Raw genomic sequence first — 19302 nt, 5'->3', positions numbered from 1 at the left:
ACCTTGTGGCAATCTACTTCAATGTGTTTTGTCCTCTCATGAAACACTGAGTTTGTAGCAATGTGAATAGCCGCCTGATTGTCACAATGCATAGTCATTGGTGTTGCTTGCTCAATCTCCAAGTGCCTAAGAATCCCTTTGATCCATACCAACTCGTTGGTAAGCTTTAGCATAGCTCTATACTCAGCTTCAGCACTAGAGCATGATACAACCTTCTACTTCTTACTCTTCCAAGTAACCATGTTTCCTCAAGTGAAAGTGCACTAGCCTGTTGTAGACCTTCTGTCTGCTCTATCACATGCCCAATCAGCATCACAATAACCCACAACTTCAGTGCTTTTATTGCAGCCCATCCATATACCAAGCCCTTGAGTTCCATTTAGGTACATGAGAACCCTCTCCACCATGCGCCAGTGATGCTCTTTTGGAGCTTGCATATGCTGGCTCACTTGATTCACATCAAAACAAATGTCTGGCCAAGTGATGGTCAAGTATATCAGCTTTTCCACAAGCTTCCTATACAGCTTTGGATCATGGAACAACTTGCTGTCTTCAATCTCCCCCTCACGTGGAACCTTGTACCCATCCTCCATGGGCATCTTGGCTGTTCTTCCTCCATACACACCAGCATCCTTCAAGAGATCCAATGCATACTTCCTTTGAGAGATAAACAACGCTTCCTTTGATCTGCACAGCTCAATCCCAAGAAAGTACTTCATCTCTCCCAAATCCTTTATATCAAATACTGATTTCAGAAACCCCTTGGTGGCTCGGATTCCTTCCTTATCACTGCCTATTATGATGATGTCATCCACATACACAAGCAAAACAATGATGCCTGAGGGAGTATTGAGAGTAAAGAGAGTGTGATCAAGCTCGGACTTCCTGAAGCCTCTACCATTCAGTGTTGTGCCTAGCTTATTGTACCATGCTCTAGGTGATTGTTTCAATCCATAGATGGATTTCTTCAGTCTAAGAACATTTTCTGGCTTCACCATTCCTTCAAGACCCGGAGGTGGTAGCATATAGACTTCATCTTCTAGCTCTCCTTGGAGAAAAGCATTCTTCACATCCATTTGCCAAAGATCCCACCCAAGGTTGGTTGCAACTGATAGTACAATCCTAATGGTATGGAGCTTTGCAACAGGTGCAAAAGTATCAATGTAATCCTCTCCATAGGTTTGTGTGAAACTTCTTGCTACCAGCCTTGTCTTACGCCTATCAATCTTCTCATTAGGTAAATACTTGATGGTGAAGATCCACTTGCATGACAAAGCTCTCTTCCCCTTAGGCAACTCACTCTCATACCATGTATCATTTCTAATCATGGCATCAGCCTCATCATTGACTGAATCCCTCCACTCTTGAATCAGCATTGCTTCTTCATAGCTTCTTGGCACATAGCTTTCATCTAAGCTTACCATAAAGGAGTAGTGCTCTTCCGGAAACTCAGCAAAGGAGCACACAGCTTGGGAAGGATGTTCCACAGCCTGGGCATTGTATAACACTCTCGTGTTTACCCAGTTTCTCGTGTTTGCCCACTCGGAAGCATCCCTCCTTACCCGTGTGCTTCTTCTCAAAGGAACTTCTACTTGTTCCTCAACAGCTTCCTCTTGTATCTGGATTTCTTCTCCAGCTTCCTGACCTTCATTCTGAACTTCTCTTACTAATTCATCTCCACTTTGGACAGGAGAATCTGAGCCTTGATCTTCTAGACCTCCAGCTTCTTCTGAGCCTTGATCTTTTAACCCTTCAGCTTCAGATTCACTTCCCCCCTCATGTTCAAAGTGGGATGGTTCTTCAGCGGCCACTTGAGTAGGCTCTTCACGCCTGCTCTGATCCTGGGACACGCCAATACCGAGTTCTTCTAGTATGTTTCTCAAACTAGCAGCTCTATCTGATGGTTGAGAAAGTTCTTCAAGCTCCTCCCAATTCTTCTCTTCATAATACCCTTTATCTTCCATGAACTTCACATCCCTAGACACCAAGACTCTTCTAGCAGTGGGATCAAAGCACTTGTATCCCTTTTGAGATGCGGAATATCCAATAAGCATAGCCTTGGTGCTCTTTGCTTCAAGTTTGTTTCTCATCTCTTCTGGCACCAGTACATAGCACACACACCCAAATGTCCTCAAGTGATCCAGAACTGGTCAACTCTTGTTGAGTACCTCAAATGGAGACTGATCCTCTAGGATTCTGGTTGGTATCCTGTTGATCAGATAGCAAGCAGTCATCACATCATCACTCCAAAATATCTTAGGGACACTCTTGTGGAACATCATTGAACGGGCCACTTCCATGAGGTGTCTGTTCTTCCTTTCAGCAACTCCATTCTGTTGTGGAGTGTAAGGACAGCTAGTCTGATGTAGAATCCCATGTTGAGCTAGGTGATCTTTGAATGCGTGGCCTATATTCCCCACCATTATCTGACCTGAAAATCTTAATATTGGCATGATAATGGTTAGTAACGTAGCTTTGAAAATTTTTAAATGCATCAAGAACCCTATCTTTTGTTTTAATGAGTGTTAACCAGGTGTATTTGGATTTTTCATCAATGAATGTGACATAATACTTATAATCATCCCTAGATAAACACGGTGCAGTCCAAACACCAGAGTGAATCAAATCAAAGCAATTCTCATAAATAGTGGATGATCTTTGAAACACAGTCCTACAATGTTTGCCCAAAATACATGCCTCACAATCATTATTTTTAAACATGACACCTGGTAACATAATGCTTAAAGCCCTAACATGTGGATGTCCAAGTCTAGCATGCCACAATGCATCTTTACTTAAGGAAGAAACATAACTAAATGAGAAGCAAGAACTAGAGATGGGACTAAGATCTTCAAGCATATAAAGGTCTCCTTTGGTTGCTCCTTGCCCAATCAACTTACTGCTCTTAATATCCTGAAACTTAACATCATCAGGACTAAAAATAACATTGCATTGAAGATCAGTGGTGCATCTTTTGACAGATAAAAGATTAGAAGTAAACTCAGGCATGAAAAATGCTTTAGAGTCCTTATCAAACAGTTTCAGTTTACCAATTCCTCTAATAGGAATTCTATCTCCATTACCAATCATAACATGTCCATGAGCCGGTTCTATGTCTTTAATCAGGTTATTATCACTAATCATATGATGAGATGCACCAGAATCAATGATCAAAGGTTTATGCATGTTTCTATTAATCTCGGTCCTTGATGGTTCATTTTGTTTTATCAGGTTTCCTAGTAATCCTAACATCTTACTAGTTATACTCGGCTCACTAGTAGTAGTGTAAGCGCTTTTAAACATGTCTAGTAACTTATCAATATTACTAGGATTACTAGCAGTAGTGTAAGAACTTTTAAAAATGTCTAGTAACTTATCAGTAGTACTAGGCAATGAATGAGCAACATATGAGTATCCAAGGGTGTTTCCGAGAGTGTTACCAGACTCCTTAAGAGCTTTGAAGAAGGCTTCAAGGTCAGCTCTCTTGAATACCTCCTGATCCATAGCCTTTCCAATTAGTTGATGAGATGCCAAGGCTCTACCTTCACTTTCACCCACCTTAGCGCCTGAGCTAGCTCCGGATGAACCAGCACAATTTACTTCAGCAGAAAGATGAGCCTTTGCTTCCCTATCCCTGTTGGACCCATGTGGCCTGAGGTGAGGATGTAGGATCCAACACTCACTCTTCTTGTGACCGGTCCTCTTGCAATGCTCACAGCTTCCCTCATACTTTTCATACTTCCTTCCTGAGCTTCTGTATGCAGCCTTGTTTGCTTGCATTCCTTCAGCTTGATGAGCCATAGTGAGCTCACCCTTGCCTCCAAACAGGCCAAGAGATCCCTCCTCCTTCTGAAGTTGCGCGCATACTTCCTCCATGGATGGTAGGTTAGGCGATCTGAACATGTGTTTGATGACATACTTGTAGCAAGGATCCAATGTCGTCAACAACCCAAACACTTGATCTTGTTCTCTTCTTTTCATAAGAGCTGCTCGATCAGTGGTGTTAGGTCTTAGACTTTCAAGTTCAGACCATAATGATCCAAACTTTCCCATGTGTTTGGTGAGCTCTCCTCCATCTTGCTTCATGGAGTTAATGGCTCTCTTCAGCTCAAACACACGACTGATGTTGGAGACGTTTCCAAATGTCTTTAAGAGGGTCTCCCACAAGTGTTTGGGAGTCTCACAGTAGCTGTAAGCTTCAAGAAGAGGGACATCAAGAGATCCTTGCAGCACGGAGAGCACCATCAAGTCTTCTTGCACCCACTTCTTTGCTTCAGCTTTGGTGAGAGTCTTTTCCTCTTCACCTTCTTCAGTTTCGTTGGCCACTGGCTTCGGACCATCATCAGTGATGTGGCTCCACAGCCCTAGCCTTCCAATAGCAGTCTTCACCAATCGAGACCACAAGAGGTAGTTTGAACCACCTTTCAACGCAACCGGGACAGTAACTAGCTAGCTGAAGTTGTTTCCCTCCATCTTCTCTTGCTTGAACCAGAAATGACCAGAAAGCTTCAAACTTGCAACTCAGCTGAAGAACACACAGTACCAGACTTCAAGAACACACGAACTCAAAGCACAGCACCACATGACTCAACTTTATCACACAGCTTCACGGAACACTCAAGAACACAAGAGCAAGAACACAAGAACACAAGAGCTAGAGAAAGAAAGAAATGGAACGAGGTTTCCCAATACCAAAAGCCAACCTGGCTCTGATACCATATGATTTTAGAGAATAGAGTAGGTATTAAGAGATTAAAGGAAGATTAGAGAAGATTAATGGGAGATTTGTAGAGAGATTAGGTAGTAATCATGTTTAAGAGTATTTAAGAATCATCATGGACAAGAGAGAGAGTTTAGAGAGATAATCCCAAACTTCTTAATTATTAATCTGATCAGAGTTTACAATATATATGAGGAGGCAACACTAGGATGAGGGTTTCATAAAGAGGCACTATTACAAGAGATAAGGTTTGCTTTAATTCAAACCATCCAATGAGCTTCTTCCTTGTGCATAAAGCTCCTTGTGCATAAAGCTCCTTTTGCTTTATCCAGCTCTTCTCCAGCCTGTCATACGTGCCTCCTCTTCCCTTGCAACGGTCTGATGCCTTAGCAAAGGGAATAAAGCTTCTCTTCTTCATCCAAAGTTACCCGAGTAACTAGTATAACTAGTATACTAGGATAACTAGAGTAACTTTGGTTTGACCCTTGGAAGTTACTCGGGTAACTAGTATTACTACGCCATGTACGACCTCTTCATCATACTCAACTCCTCATGTCTTTCTCTTCCCATATATTGATCTCATCTCAACACTCCCCCTCAAGCTTAGCTTTGTGAATGTCTAAGCTTGGATAGCCATGAGATCTTCCTCTTCAAAAATCTCACCAAGGAAAACCACATTGGGACAAAACCTTGATGAGGGAAAAAGAGTAAAGACCTCATAACTTAGGGGATCAGCTCCTTCTCTTCCCAAGATCTATGAGTCCCAATCTGATGTGGATGGACTCCATAGTCTTTTGTCTTGCTGCCTTGGTGAACACATCTGCCAACTGATCTTCACTTCTTGTATAACATGGCAAGATCACTCCCAAGACTATCATCTGCCTCACCTTGTGGCAATCTACTTCAATGTGTTTTGTCCTCTCATGAAACACTGAGTTTGTAGCAATGTGAATAGCCGCCTGATTGTCACAATGCATAGTCATTGGTGTTGCTTGCTCAATCTCCAAGTGCCTAAGAATCCCTTTGATCCATACCAACTCGTTGGTAAGCTTTAGCATAGCTCTATACTCAGCTTCAACACTAGAGCATGATACAACCTTCTGCTTCTTACTCTTCCAAGCACCATGTTTCCTCAAGTGAAAGTGCACTAGCCTGTTATAGACCTTCTGTCTGCTCTATCACCTGCCCAATCAGCATCACAATAACCCACAACTTCAGTGCTTTTATTGTAGCCCATCCATATACCAAGTCCTTGAGTTCCATTCAGGTACATGAGAACCCTCTCCACCATGCGCCAGTGATGCTCTTTTGGAGCTTGCATATGCTGGCTCACTTGATTCACAGCAAAACAAATGTCTGGCCTAGTGATGGTAGTATATCAGCTTCCCCACAAGCTTCCTATACAGCTTTGGATCATGGAACAACTTCCTGTCTTTAATCTCCCCCTCACGTGGAACCTTGTACCCATCCTCCATGGGCATCTTGGCTGTTCTTCCTCCATACACACCAGAATCCTTCAAGAGATCCAATGCATACTTCCTTTGAGAGATAAACAACCCTTCCTTGGATCTGCACAGCTCAATCCCAAGAAAGTACTTCATCTCTCCCAAATCCTTTATATCAAATACTGATTTCAGAAACTCCTTGGTGGCTCGGATTCCTTCCTTACCACTGCCTGTTATGATGATGTCATCCACATACACAAGCAAAACAATGATGCCTGAGGGAGTATTGAGAGTAAAGAGAGTTTGACCCGAAAGGCAAATGGGTGAGCTGGTCTTGGCATCGACCGCGGACGGCTCCAACCCGCGGCCGTGTATGATTTTAGAGAATAGAGTAGGTATTGAGAGATTAAAGGAAGATTAGAGAAGATTAATGGGAGATTTGTAGAGAGATTAGGTAGTAATCATGTTTAAGAGTATTTAAGAATCATCATGAACAAGAGAGAGAGTCTAGAGAGATAATCCCAAACTTCTTAATTATTAATCTGATCAGAGTTTACAATATATATGAGGAGGCAATACTAGGATGAGGGTTTCATAAAGAGACACTATTACAAGAGATAAGGTTTGCTTTAATTCAAACCATCCAATGAGCTTCTTCCTTGTGCATAAAGCTCCTTTTGCTTTATCCAGCTCTTCTCCAGCCTGTCACACGTGCCTCCTCTTCCCTTGCAATGGTCTGATGCCTTAGCAAAGGGAATAGGGCTTCTCTTCTTCATCCAAAGTTACCCGGGTAACTAGTATAACAGGATAACTAGGGTAACTTTGGTTTAACCCTTGGAAGTTACTCGGGTAACTAGCATTATTACGCCATGTACGGCCTCTTTATCATACTCAACTCCTCATGTCTTTCTCTTCCCATATATTGATCTCATCTCAACACCGTGGTCCGCGGTCTGTCCCATCAAAACTCGACCTCTCGGGCCAGAATCCGCGGACTGCCTTCGTCCGCAGTACACCCCCGCGGCTTGGTCCATCTTCTTGCCTTTGCCCCTTTTCTTCATGCTTACCCATCAAACTCTCCAAACTTCAACTCGAGCTCTTCCAAACCTAACATACTACACATGCATATGCTATGTACCTAATTAGACTCTAAATGCATCTTAAATGATCTAAATTAGTATGGAAATCATGCTTAAAACTATGTAAAATCTCAAGACATCAACGCTCATCACTCTTGTGAACTCAAAAGGACGGCATCTAGAGATCACAACTCTCCTCAACGATATCTATCTAATCTCCCTTCTTTTTACTAATGTTAAGTATAAATTTATCCCTAGCCTGGATAATAGTAGAGAAGACTATGTTGCCAAACAAGTTCTCCTTATATACCAAACATAATTTATTTAGTGCAAGCTGTTTCGCAAAAAAAAAAAAACTTAATTTTTCTATATAATTTGTAATATACATATATAATTCATTATACTAATTGGTCGATGGTTTTTTATTCTTATTTATTTTAATCATGTTTAAAAAGGCAATTGTAGAACCATTTAATACTAACTGCCAAAAATTCATATAAACTTATATAATCATTTATAGTAACTAACTGTACCAATTATAGAAAACCTATATGATGCTTCATAATTTCTTTTATTATCTATTTATAAACTATGTAAACTATATTTTTTAAAGTAACTAATAAAGCTAATATAATAGATTTATGTTCCTATTACAAATCAGTGTTAAAAATAGCTTAAACTTTCCTATATAAGTCACAATATACTTATATAATTCATTATACTAACTATAAAATGGGTTTATAAATTATTTACCTGAGTTTAAAATAATTTCTAATGATTAATATATCATTCGTAAGAATTTATAAAGGTTATTTATATTAATTTATAATAAATTTTTTAAATCATCAATAATGAATATTTTATAATTAATAAGAGTTTACAAAATAATTATAAAGATTTATAAAACCATTTATAAGGAATAATATATCATTTAGAGAAGCTTATGAAAATATTTATGAAGATTAAAATGTTTGTAAATGATTTAAAATTTAAACCAGCAATAAGTTATAATAAAACTATTCTATGAAGTCTTTAATCATTGCGAAAATTTATAAATTATTTATAAGAGATATTAACTTCTTTTCTTAATTTATAAAACCATTTAGTAGGATTTATGAAACTATTTATAATAACTTTAAATCTCTGTGAAATTACTTATAAGAGTTAAAATTTATAAACGTTTTGTAAGTTATTTCATAAATGTATAAATTAATTTATAAGAGGTTATGAATATGTTATAAAATCAGAATCAATCGTAAAATATTATTTTCTTCACAAAGTTGTCATTTGAAAAACTGTTTTCAAAATATCAAAGATGAAAAAGATTGTTCTAATTTAATTTAAAAGGAAAATAATTATAAACCAATTTAAATGAGTTGTTAAACAAACGAAAAATATTATAAATAAAAATAGGTTTTTAAATTTATGATATATTTGTCACCAAACACATTCAATAATAAAAATTAAACTTAAATATCCAATTTAAAAAGAAGCTTTCAAATATTTTCCATTTTTTTTGAACATTCAAAAGTGTAATATATTTGAATATTTCTGATATAGGAAATAAAATCGGATACTAATTTATCTTAAATCATTTGTTAAGAAATGACTAAGATTATTGCGAACAATTACATTCAAAATTTATATAACTAAAACTTCTTATATCAGTTTACGTTACAAAAAATATAACGATGTTATAAAATCGGAATCAATGGAAAAATAACCATAAACAAACTTACATCAGTTGCCGAAACCCGAAACAATATTATGAATAAAAATATAGTTTTAAATTTATGAAATTTTTTTTTTCAAACACATTCAATAATAAAAATTTAATTTGAAACATCCAATTAAAAAGGAAGCCTTCAATATTTTACATTTATTGAATATTGAAAATTTAGAGCCATATTATACCATTTTAAATACAAAGTAAAATTTGAATATAGATATATATATATGAAGGTTTCTTATTATAGAAATTCTAATCGAATACAAATTTATCTTAAATAATTCTTTAAGAAATGACTAAGATTATTGTTAACAAATACATTTAAATTTCTATAATTAAAAATTCTTATATCAGTTTACATTATAAATAAAATAAAAACAAACTCATACACTTTGTTTAAAATAAAATTATCATCACATAGTTAAACTATACATTTTTTTTTTACATTGAGGGTGTTCCAAACCTATGGAAAAGTCTACACTAATCTCTAACAGAAGCTGTAACCCATGCATAAAATCTTTCTCCTGGTATCAGAGGTGGATCCACGTGGGCCAGGGAGGTTGCCACTACCACCACAAAAAAAAAAAAATTATTAAGACTTTCTTTTATAAAACAAAAATTGCCACCATTAAAAAAAGTTTTGCACCCACAGTCCATTCAATTATATTTCCCAAAACCCATTTCAGAATATTTTATTTATTTTAGAAAATTGACGTAATTATGAAGTTACTTAACTAATTTACAAATTAAAAACCCTAATTAAATTTTCTTCTCGTGTGTGTTCGTCGTCGTCTCCGAGAAAGAGGTAACTTTTTGCCTTTGTTAAATTGTTCTTTATTAATTTTTGATAGCTATAGTTTATTCTAATTGTATAAGTTTAAAACTAAAGTAATCTATTATAGTTTATAGAAACTAAACTAATGCTGATGCGATGATGATTAAGTATTATAAAGTTCTTGGTCAACATTATCGTCTCTTTAATTGTAAAAGTGTATTTTTAAAATTCATACCATACGACTATATTGTTTAACACAGTTTTTTTTTGTTTTCCAGAAAAATTCAATGGAGAAATATTTCAAGAAAGTCTCTTATGTACCTGAGGCCACTATCAACGATTTGGCATCTAAATCTGGTGAAAGGAAAGACAAAAGAAAATTTCCTCCAATACATGATACCAATATCAATGATTTACCATCCGACCCCGGTGAAAGGAAAGACATAATGCATTATTCGGCAAATCAAAGAGACGAGGTTAGACGTAGATATCTAACTAAAGGTCCATTTCAACCTTATGGTCATAAATTTAAACAAATATTGATAGCTGGTTCAACAAGACGATTCAATCCAGATTGGTTTGATCAATATGGTAGTTGGCTCAAGTATAGCATATCAAGAAAAAGTGCATTTTGTTTATATTGCTACTTATTTAAAGATGAGGTACGAAAACAAGGTGGAAGTGATGCATTTGTGAAAGAAGGGTTTAATAGTTGGAATAAGCCAGATAGATTGCTTACTCATATGGGTAAACCACCCAACAGTACTCATATTATTGCTGCTCAGATGTGTGAGGATTTGATGAATCAAAATCAGTCTATAGTACATGCTCTGTTTAAGCAAGATGATAAGGTGAAAACTGAGTATCGTATTCGCTTAAACGCTTCGATTAATGCTTCCAGATTCTTGTTACGACAAGAATTACCTTTTCGTGGCCATACTGAGAAAGAAGAGGCTGTGAATAAAGGAAATTTCTTGGAGCTTGTGAAATACACAGGAGAACAAAACGATGCTATACGTAAGGTTATTCTGAATAATGCTCCAGGAAATAACCAGATGATTTCTCCAGTGATTCAAAAAGATATTGTCCATTCCTTTGCAGAAGAAGGACGACAAGCTATTTTAGAAGAAATTGGCCATGGTGTGTTTGGTTTGCTGGTTGATGAGTCTGCTGATGTTTCTCATAAAGAGCAGATGGGTGTTATTTTACGGTTTGTTGATAAAAGAGGAGCAATCAAAGAAAGATTTATTGGAGTTTTTCATGTAAAAGGAACATCTTCACTAGCTCTAATTAAAGTCTGTTATAGATGATTTGTTTGCTAGATATGGGATCAGCATTAAAAATGTGAGAGGACAAGGTAATGATGGAGCTAGTAATATGAGAGGTGAGTTCAATGGATTAAGATCATTGGTTGCTAGAGAAACTAGTTCAGCATATTATGTTCATTGTTTTGCTCTTCAGCTTCAGCTAGTTGTGGTGGCAGATGCAAAAAAAAAAACACTTTGATATTGCTTATTTTTTTGATAAGATTTCTACATTGTTGAATGTTGTTGGGACTTCTTGTAAGAGACAAGATATGTTTCGAGATATTCAACGTGAAGATTTAGAAAAAAAGAATCAGCAGCGGTGATGTTAAGACTGGGACAAGACAAAATCAGGAACGTTCTTTATCAAGACCTGAAAATACTCATTGGGGTTCTCATCACAAAACATTGTTGAGGTTGGAAGAATTGTTTTCTACTACCATTAAAGTTCTTGAGTATATCCAGGATGAAGGCGTAGAAGATGTAAAGAAACATCAAGCATATGGTCTTCTCAAATATTTTCACATATTTGATTGTGTGTTCTATTTGCATCTAATGTTGCTGATTTTGGGGTTCACTGCGAATTTGTCATTGGTTTTGCAACAGAAAGATCAAGATATTTTGAATGCTGTGTCACTGGTAGAATCCACTAAGCGAGAACTGCAGAAGCTTAGAGATGATGGTTGGGAATTGCTTATGGCTAAGGTTGCTTCTTTTTGTAAGAAACATGATGCTGAAATTCTTATCATGGAAGAAGATTTTGTTGATCGTAGGAGACCAAGAAAGAGAACTAACATAACCAATATGCATCATTATAAGGTCAACTGCTTTTGCACAGTTCTGGATTTGCAAATTCAAGAGTCCAATGATCGTTTTACAGAGGTAACCATTGATCTACTTATTTGTATGGCTTCTTTAAGTCCGATTTATTCATTCCATGGGTTTGACAAGGAGAAGTTGGTGAGATTAGCTAAGTTCTATCCAGATGATTTTAGCTATGGTGAGCTTTTATCTTTAGAGCAGCAACTTGAAATCTACATTGATAATATACGCAGAGGTGAGAGGTTTAAGAATATGGAGAATCTTGGAGATCTTTCATGTTTGATGGTGAACACTCGGAAACATATTGCACATCCTTTGGTTTACAAGCTTCTAAAGTTAGTTTTAACTTTACTGGTTGCCACCGCAAGTGTCAAAAGATGTTTTTCAGCAATGAAACTAGTGAAGACAGCTGCACGTAATCGAATTGGAGATCAGTTTCTAAGTGATTGTATGGTTTGCTTTATTGAAAAGGAGTTGTTTGACTCAGTTTCAAATGAGAAAGTGGTAGAAAGATTTCAAAAGATGAATGAGCGTAGAGTTGTTTTGTAGTTGTTTTGTAAAACTTATTTTTATCATATTTGCTGGATTTTTACTGCAATTTTAATAGAATATTAATTTTTAATTAATTAATTATATGTTAAATTTTGCACCCACTGTATTTATTTTCTAGATCCGCCATTTCCTGGTATTCAAATGGGCGGGAAGTAAGGGCTAATATCCATGTGGATGTCCAAGATTAATGTGACTTAGTTTCACGCAACATATCGATCGAACCAAAAACGTGTTGGCGTTCCAAGTCCTTTTCATTACCACCCGACCACAGGGTCTCACAAATATAAATATAAATATATATATATATATATATATATATATATATATATATGTAGTTATGTTCCTTCTTTATAATTTTTGTGTGTTTACTTTAGTTGTAATCGTGGATTTATTCGTCACATGAATTCATGTTTTTATAAAAACAATTATACGAAAAACTTGATTTACAAACCTATTAAACTATATATGTTATCGACGAGAATGTTAAAATGAAATTCTCGTTTTAATGGAAAACAATCTTAATCGGCTATATATGTTTGTTGATAGAAAACTATAATTAAACATTACAAAATATCATTCCTATACTATTAAAAAATAATCAAATATTCAAAATAAATTAAATATTAAAAAAATATTTTAAAAATATCTACCAAACATTCAATTTTTAAAAACAAAAAAAATATTATAGCAGGCCAAAAAAATAAATAATATTATATTATATTAAATTTTTAAAAGTTTTGTATCTGCAAATTCGCGGAAAACAATCTAATTACTTTTTATCAGATATTAAAATTGATAAAAAAAAATTAAAAAAAAGCATTAACCAATCAAACTAAGACAAATCTAATGAAAGCTCTTGTATGAGAGACACATCGTAAAAAAGTTACATAACTGACTTCTCTTTAATCAGTCACAACTTAAATATATATACATATATATATACAACTATGAGAAAATCAGGTACCTAAAGGAAATATTTCTTGATACCTTGTGATATAGTCCAAAGTTAACTATTCAATCAGAAAAATGGTTGAAGAACTTCCCAGCATTTTGTTAATATATATTAAGATTTTTTAAAAAATTATACAACATTGTTAATTAAATTTTACCTTCAACAATTCCAATTATAAGTACAAAGACAAGTATCTCCACCGGCTTTAACATCTTTAACACATTTTCCAACTCCATTGTATCCCTCATAGCAGTTTTGACGACAATCAACAATATTACATGGATTTTTTGGATCCATAAATACAATACAGTTTTCATCATCTTCTCCTTCAGCTACTAGAACCACTAAAGACATTAAGAAGGTGAAAAAATCATATTATGATATGAAAAGCCCATACATACACACAGTTATATATTTTATGTAATCGAAATGTTTCAATTATATACTATTATTTAATGTTTGAAAGTTGAAAGAAAAAATTACCTGAGAACACAAACATGAGTATGAGGAAATAAGAACATGATAGCTTCGCCATAATCAGTACCGCAACAAAACAGACTACTAATAATTTGTGAATTATAAGTTGTAAGAGAATTCTTTGATTTTTAGTGATTGTGTTCTGAATGTTCTAAACTCTATATTTATATACTCCTTCCATTTCATAAACTAATATATTTCAGAAAAAAATATTTTTTTTCAAAAAGATTCATTTGTTTTTATATTTTCAATGCATTTTTTTATCAAATAACAATAATTAATTAAAAGTTTCAAAAATCTTAATTGCATTTATTGGATTCTTATTGGTTTAGAATTATGGGAAAAAGATAATAACAAAAAAAAACTATACGTTTATGTGATGTTTTATTAATAAGTTAGAAAATCTAAAATATGCATTATATTGAAACATTGATGACTATGATTTGATAATCTAAAATAAGCATTATGACATAAATATGTGAAGATTGTCAAAGGAAAGTGAATGAAAGTTAATAAATGCAAAGCTGACTACATTGATGATTATGTGTACTTTCCGAGATCTCACCATGAAAAATTATTGTAATCAGTTAAATAAAAAAAATATTCTAATCTCCTATATTATTTATGAATACTTTAGAATCATAAGTTTTTATTTTGTATTGATTACATTTTAATCTTGTTGAGTTGTCATCACCTTAAGTCTTTACACTGCTTACTTGACAGGTTTACAATGAGTCTAGGAAAATATTAGACCAACATTTTAATCTCTAGAAAAATTTATTAACCCGGCATATATTAATGTATGTATGTTATTAGAACTAACAATAAAGTTTTGTATCAACCCCACGTATATTAATCATATTTGTTAATGAACTAACAATAATATATAGGGGATTGTCGTATTATTAAAAAAATCATTTTTTTATTAGTTGGGAAAAAATAATCTTGCTTTTGTATGTTAATTACAACCAAAACCAGCTGATGTATCGCTCTTGCAGCCACTCTCAAGCTCATTTAGTTAATGTCCTTAAATTACTGGAATATTTATATCTCTGCCATTGGAATAATTCATTTACGAACCATATAAAAAGTCAACATATCATTAAGAATAGTCCCAGACGTCATAGTTATATTGTCCTCATCGATTTATATAATCACTAGGGCTGGCCGGGATGGTAATTTTAAAAAAATATAAATAGTTAGAGTAAATATTTATTATAAGTCATTATATTTAAAAATAAACATATTATATTAGTTAAATTATGTACGTATTATTGTAATTGAAGTCTAAATATATGATGATGTCTTGATAATTAGTTTTGATTTACTTATTTTTTCATGGTGCCATCACATCATTTTTGGTAATTTCTGGAGTTGGATGAATCTAAGGAGGTGTTATTGGTTTATATATTTTGATTGATTTAGAAATCCATATAGTATTTATAAATCTAAGTAAAATATGCAGATCCGGAGGTTTTCCCTTGGATTTGAGTCTTTGTATTTTTAACTAAAAAATCCAAACAAATCCATTCAAATCCATTATAAAATCAAATATATTAGTAAATCCGTACGATTGAATAACACTTGATTTGATACAGAATTTATGAATCATTAAACCAATAACACATGATTTTAATACAGATTTGAAAATCATAGAACCAATAACACTAGATTTAGTTCGGATTTTCAAATCCATTAAAATACAACAACCAATAACCCCTACTAAAGAATCTAGCTAGGAAAGAAACTAACTTGTAATTATAGATCTAGTAAATATATATGAGTAAATTTTTCCATTTCAAAATTTTTTATTTTTACATTTTCAATCCATTGTTTATTGGTAAAATGTAAACTTTTAAAAAAAGAAATTGTCTTTTCGAGATGCTATTGGTTAAAAATAGTTTATTACAAATTAATGTATCAATATTCATTTTTTGAGATAAAGAGAAAAATATCTTTTTGTTTCGATTATTTTTGTGAAAAAAAAAATTTTGAGGTGAAAAAATTATTTGGTCAAGACTTACCCCGCTTGGGTTACATAATAGTGAAAATAGCTTTTGGTGTGAAAATGTTTCACGCATGAATTAAATAACAGAACATTAGAAAACAACATCTTTAGTATGTAAAAGAGAAGAAGGGAAAGATTTCAAAACATTTATTGTCTAACACGTACTATGTATGAAATAACGAGGATAAATATGAGCTCTAGCCTAGGCTAACGTCTAGCTGCAATGTCAGAGATAACAAAACTGAAATTGATTTAATCAACATAAGCTACAAATAATCGACTGCGTAGGAAAAATGCTTTTACAAATTTCGTACATTTTTACAAAATAACTATATCATGCATGTAGACATGGACACATTTACCCATAGCCGAAGAACCAAACTGAATTTCATAAATATTTACACATATCTTACATTTTTGAAATAAAAAGAAATCGAGACCAAATCGGAACCGAATGAATACTCAAATGTTAAAACATAGTTTATGTATCTAAAATAATTAATTTCTTTAGTTTAACAATAACCAGATATCCTAACAATTTACTTTTAAACCGAATTATTCAAATGTCTTTTATCCAAAATATTTCAAATTATCTAAATTATCCAATATTATCTGAAAATTCTGAACTACCCAATAAATTTTTTTGGAAAAATCTAATTTATCCACAGAAAGTATCTAAATTAACAAAATTATATTAAAAACAGAACTGGATTAATTAGACCTGAAACTTTCTCTAAATCAGCCGATTTCCAATTTTATTCTCCGAAACGAATTGAAAACCTAAATAACCAATGATTAACCAAATTGAAATTCATAAATAACCAAAAAAATCATAATTATCTAAAATAAAGATTGAAAACTGAACCCAAAATCGAAATGCCCAGAGCTACTTGTATCTTCAAAATTGAACACAAAAGAGAGAACATCATACTGAAGAAGAGTTTCAGTCCACCTCTTTAGAAAATATGGAATGTTTTTCTTATTGAGAATTACAATTTTTATTCAAATTTTGTTATCTTTGGTTGGTAGTCCTTTTTCTGTTTCCGTTCTTTTTGTAAACGTCCCGACCGGAGATGCACAAGTACAAATAGCTTACAAGTACAAAAAGATTTCACTGTCTAAATTTTTTAAAGCAGAAAATATTTTATTTTCCTTCAAACTTCAAGATATTTAGCTACAGTCTGATCATCTTTATCTCCTCTTCCGCTAAAGTTCAAGACGACTCTTGCTCCATCTGGTAACGTTGGACATAGCTTCTCAAGGTGTGCTAGAGCGTGCGATGTCTCCAGTGCTGAAATGATTCCCTCTAACCTTGAGACTCTATTGAACGCTACAAACCTTCGCGTTAACGAACACGTTTTTACTTTAATGAAAAAGACAGAGACTACATATTGATACAAACCTTCCAACGCTTCTTCACCCGTAACGCTATAGTATTAAGCCCATCCCATGTCTTTAAAGAAACTATGCTCCGGTCCAACTCCAGGGTAGTCCAATCTATAAGAGAAAACCAAACCGTGATCAAATCAACAATCTGCAAACTTATGATTAGGCATGTTCTGATTGGCTCTTACCCTGCACTGAGGTTCAATGATTTGACCATCATCATCTTGCAGCAAGTAACTCATAGCTCCATGTAGAACACCAACATCTCCCTTTGTCAACGGGGCAGCGTGTTTGCCACTGTCCAATCCGAACCCTGCAGCTTCCACACCGATCATCCTGACCTCTGCGTCATCCACAAACTCATGGAACAGTCCCATCGCGTTTGAGCCACCACCGACACAAGCCACCAAGACATCCGGCTTCCCGCCCCATTTTTCCAACGCTTGTCTCCTCGTTTCTTTACCGATCACCGCGTGAAAGTCTCTAACCATCATAGGGTAAGGATGAGGACCCGCCACAGATCCCAATCTTTTATCGCTTCGGATGTCGCGTCCTTCAATGTGGCTGTTCCAGAGTGAACTCCTCTCACCTCGGCACCAAGAAGTCGCATTCTGAAGACATTGAGGGCTTGCCTCTCCATGTCTTGAGCACCCATAGAGATAATACACTCCAGACCATACTGGGCACACACAGTGGCTGTTAGCAACACCGTGTTGACCAGCTCCTGTCTCAGCGATGATCCCCTTCTTCCCCAAACGCTTGGCGAGAAGATCCAAACTTTTATCTCAATCTGAGAGACCTGTGTGCTTGAATAAAAATAAACATAACTCAAAAGAAACAACAATGTTCCATGCTAAACTCACTTAGAAAGTGATAAAGCAATTCCACTGAATGACCCATCTTATGCATTTTATGGTCAACTTTTGTAATGACCCTGAGCTTCCTAAAGTAGCTATGAATTTCATCTTAAGGACATAATCAATTTACATGATTGAAAAATAAATACACAATATCAGAGCTTAAACAAACTTACATGATTGTATCAGCTTAAAGGATCAAGACAGAGTCTGGATTGATTTCAGCTACCATCAACGGGAGAGACCTAATTAAATCTTGTCGGTCTACTGCTTCAACTCAGACAAAAAGGAGCTGGGATGCCGGAATATGTAATCAACCATATAAAGTACTCAGAAGGGGCTATTGGTCGCCATAAATACCTTATGATCGAGGAGGAGCACGTCGACGCCCATGAAATCACCGCATTTCTCGTATTACGGGATTCCCAAAACATCTATAATCAGTATGAGGCAGAGGAGGAGATATAGAGCCACTAACAAAGGAGGAGACACAGGCGGAGTAGTTGGAGACGCAGTGGCGGAGACAGAGATGCAGTGGCATCAAGACGGTCCTAGACGGTGTGAGAAGCAGCACTCGAGATCGAGGAGCCCATGAGACTTTAACGGAGAAACTCATCAATGAGTATGACAGGTAGGAGAAACAGATTTGAGTTTTGATATTGAAGAACGAAGAGGAGAGGCGAACTCGGACGTCCGACGAACTCCATCCCATTTCTTCGTGTAGTCACTAATTAGGGTTAGAGACGATTTCATCTACTCGGGCCGCAAAAACCATCAAACTCTAACCAACGCAATGACAGACAACGATCAAAGCCCATCATCACTCGGGAATAAATGAAACGCAGCACTTTATGAGAGGGACAGGTGTCACGCTCTCCTTGCAGTACTTAGTGACGTGGTATCACAGGAAGGAAACAAACATATTTTTATATATATATATTTCGACCACTATAAAGAATCATAACGAACTGTTCTATTCCGGTCTGGTTACCCAGACCACTTCGAGCTTGAGTAATAGAATGACCGTTCGACGTCAAAAAAAAAAAAAAAAATCATAACGAACACAAGAAAACCCTCACTTCTGCCATAAACCAGTCAAATACAAACGTAATAAATTGTTAAATGTTCAAATGTGTAACTTGGTCTGGAGAAATAACACAAAAATATGAGTTGATAATATAATTTATGAACTGTTC

General features: G+C 34.9%; 2 pseudogenes; one reads left to right on the top strand and one right to left on the bottom strand.

Moving 5' to 3' along the window:
• Positions 1–9907: 9907 nt before the first annotated feature.
• LOC106413002 lies at positions 9908–13246 on the top strand (annotated as a pseudogene).
• Positions 13247–15428: 2182 nt separating this feature from the next.
• On the bottom strand, positions 15429–18818 carry LOC106413003 (annotated as a pseudogene).
• Positions 18819–19302: the final 484 nt, after the last annotated feature.

The sequence above is a fragment of the Brassica napus genome, chromosome C5, assembly GCF_020379485.1.
Source record: "Brassica napus cultivar Da-Ae chromosome C5, Da-Ae, whole genome shotgun sequence".
In the NCBI taxonomy this organism is placed as follows: domain Eukaryota; kingdom Viridiplantae; phylum Streptophyta; class Magnoliopsida; order Brassicales; family Brassicaceae; genus Brassica; species Brassica napus.
The sequence above is the reverse complement of the archived record's forward strand: the minus strand, read 5'-3'. Positions and strand labels throughout refer to the sequence as shown.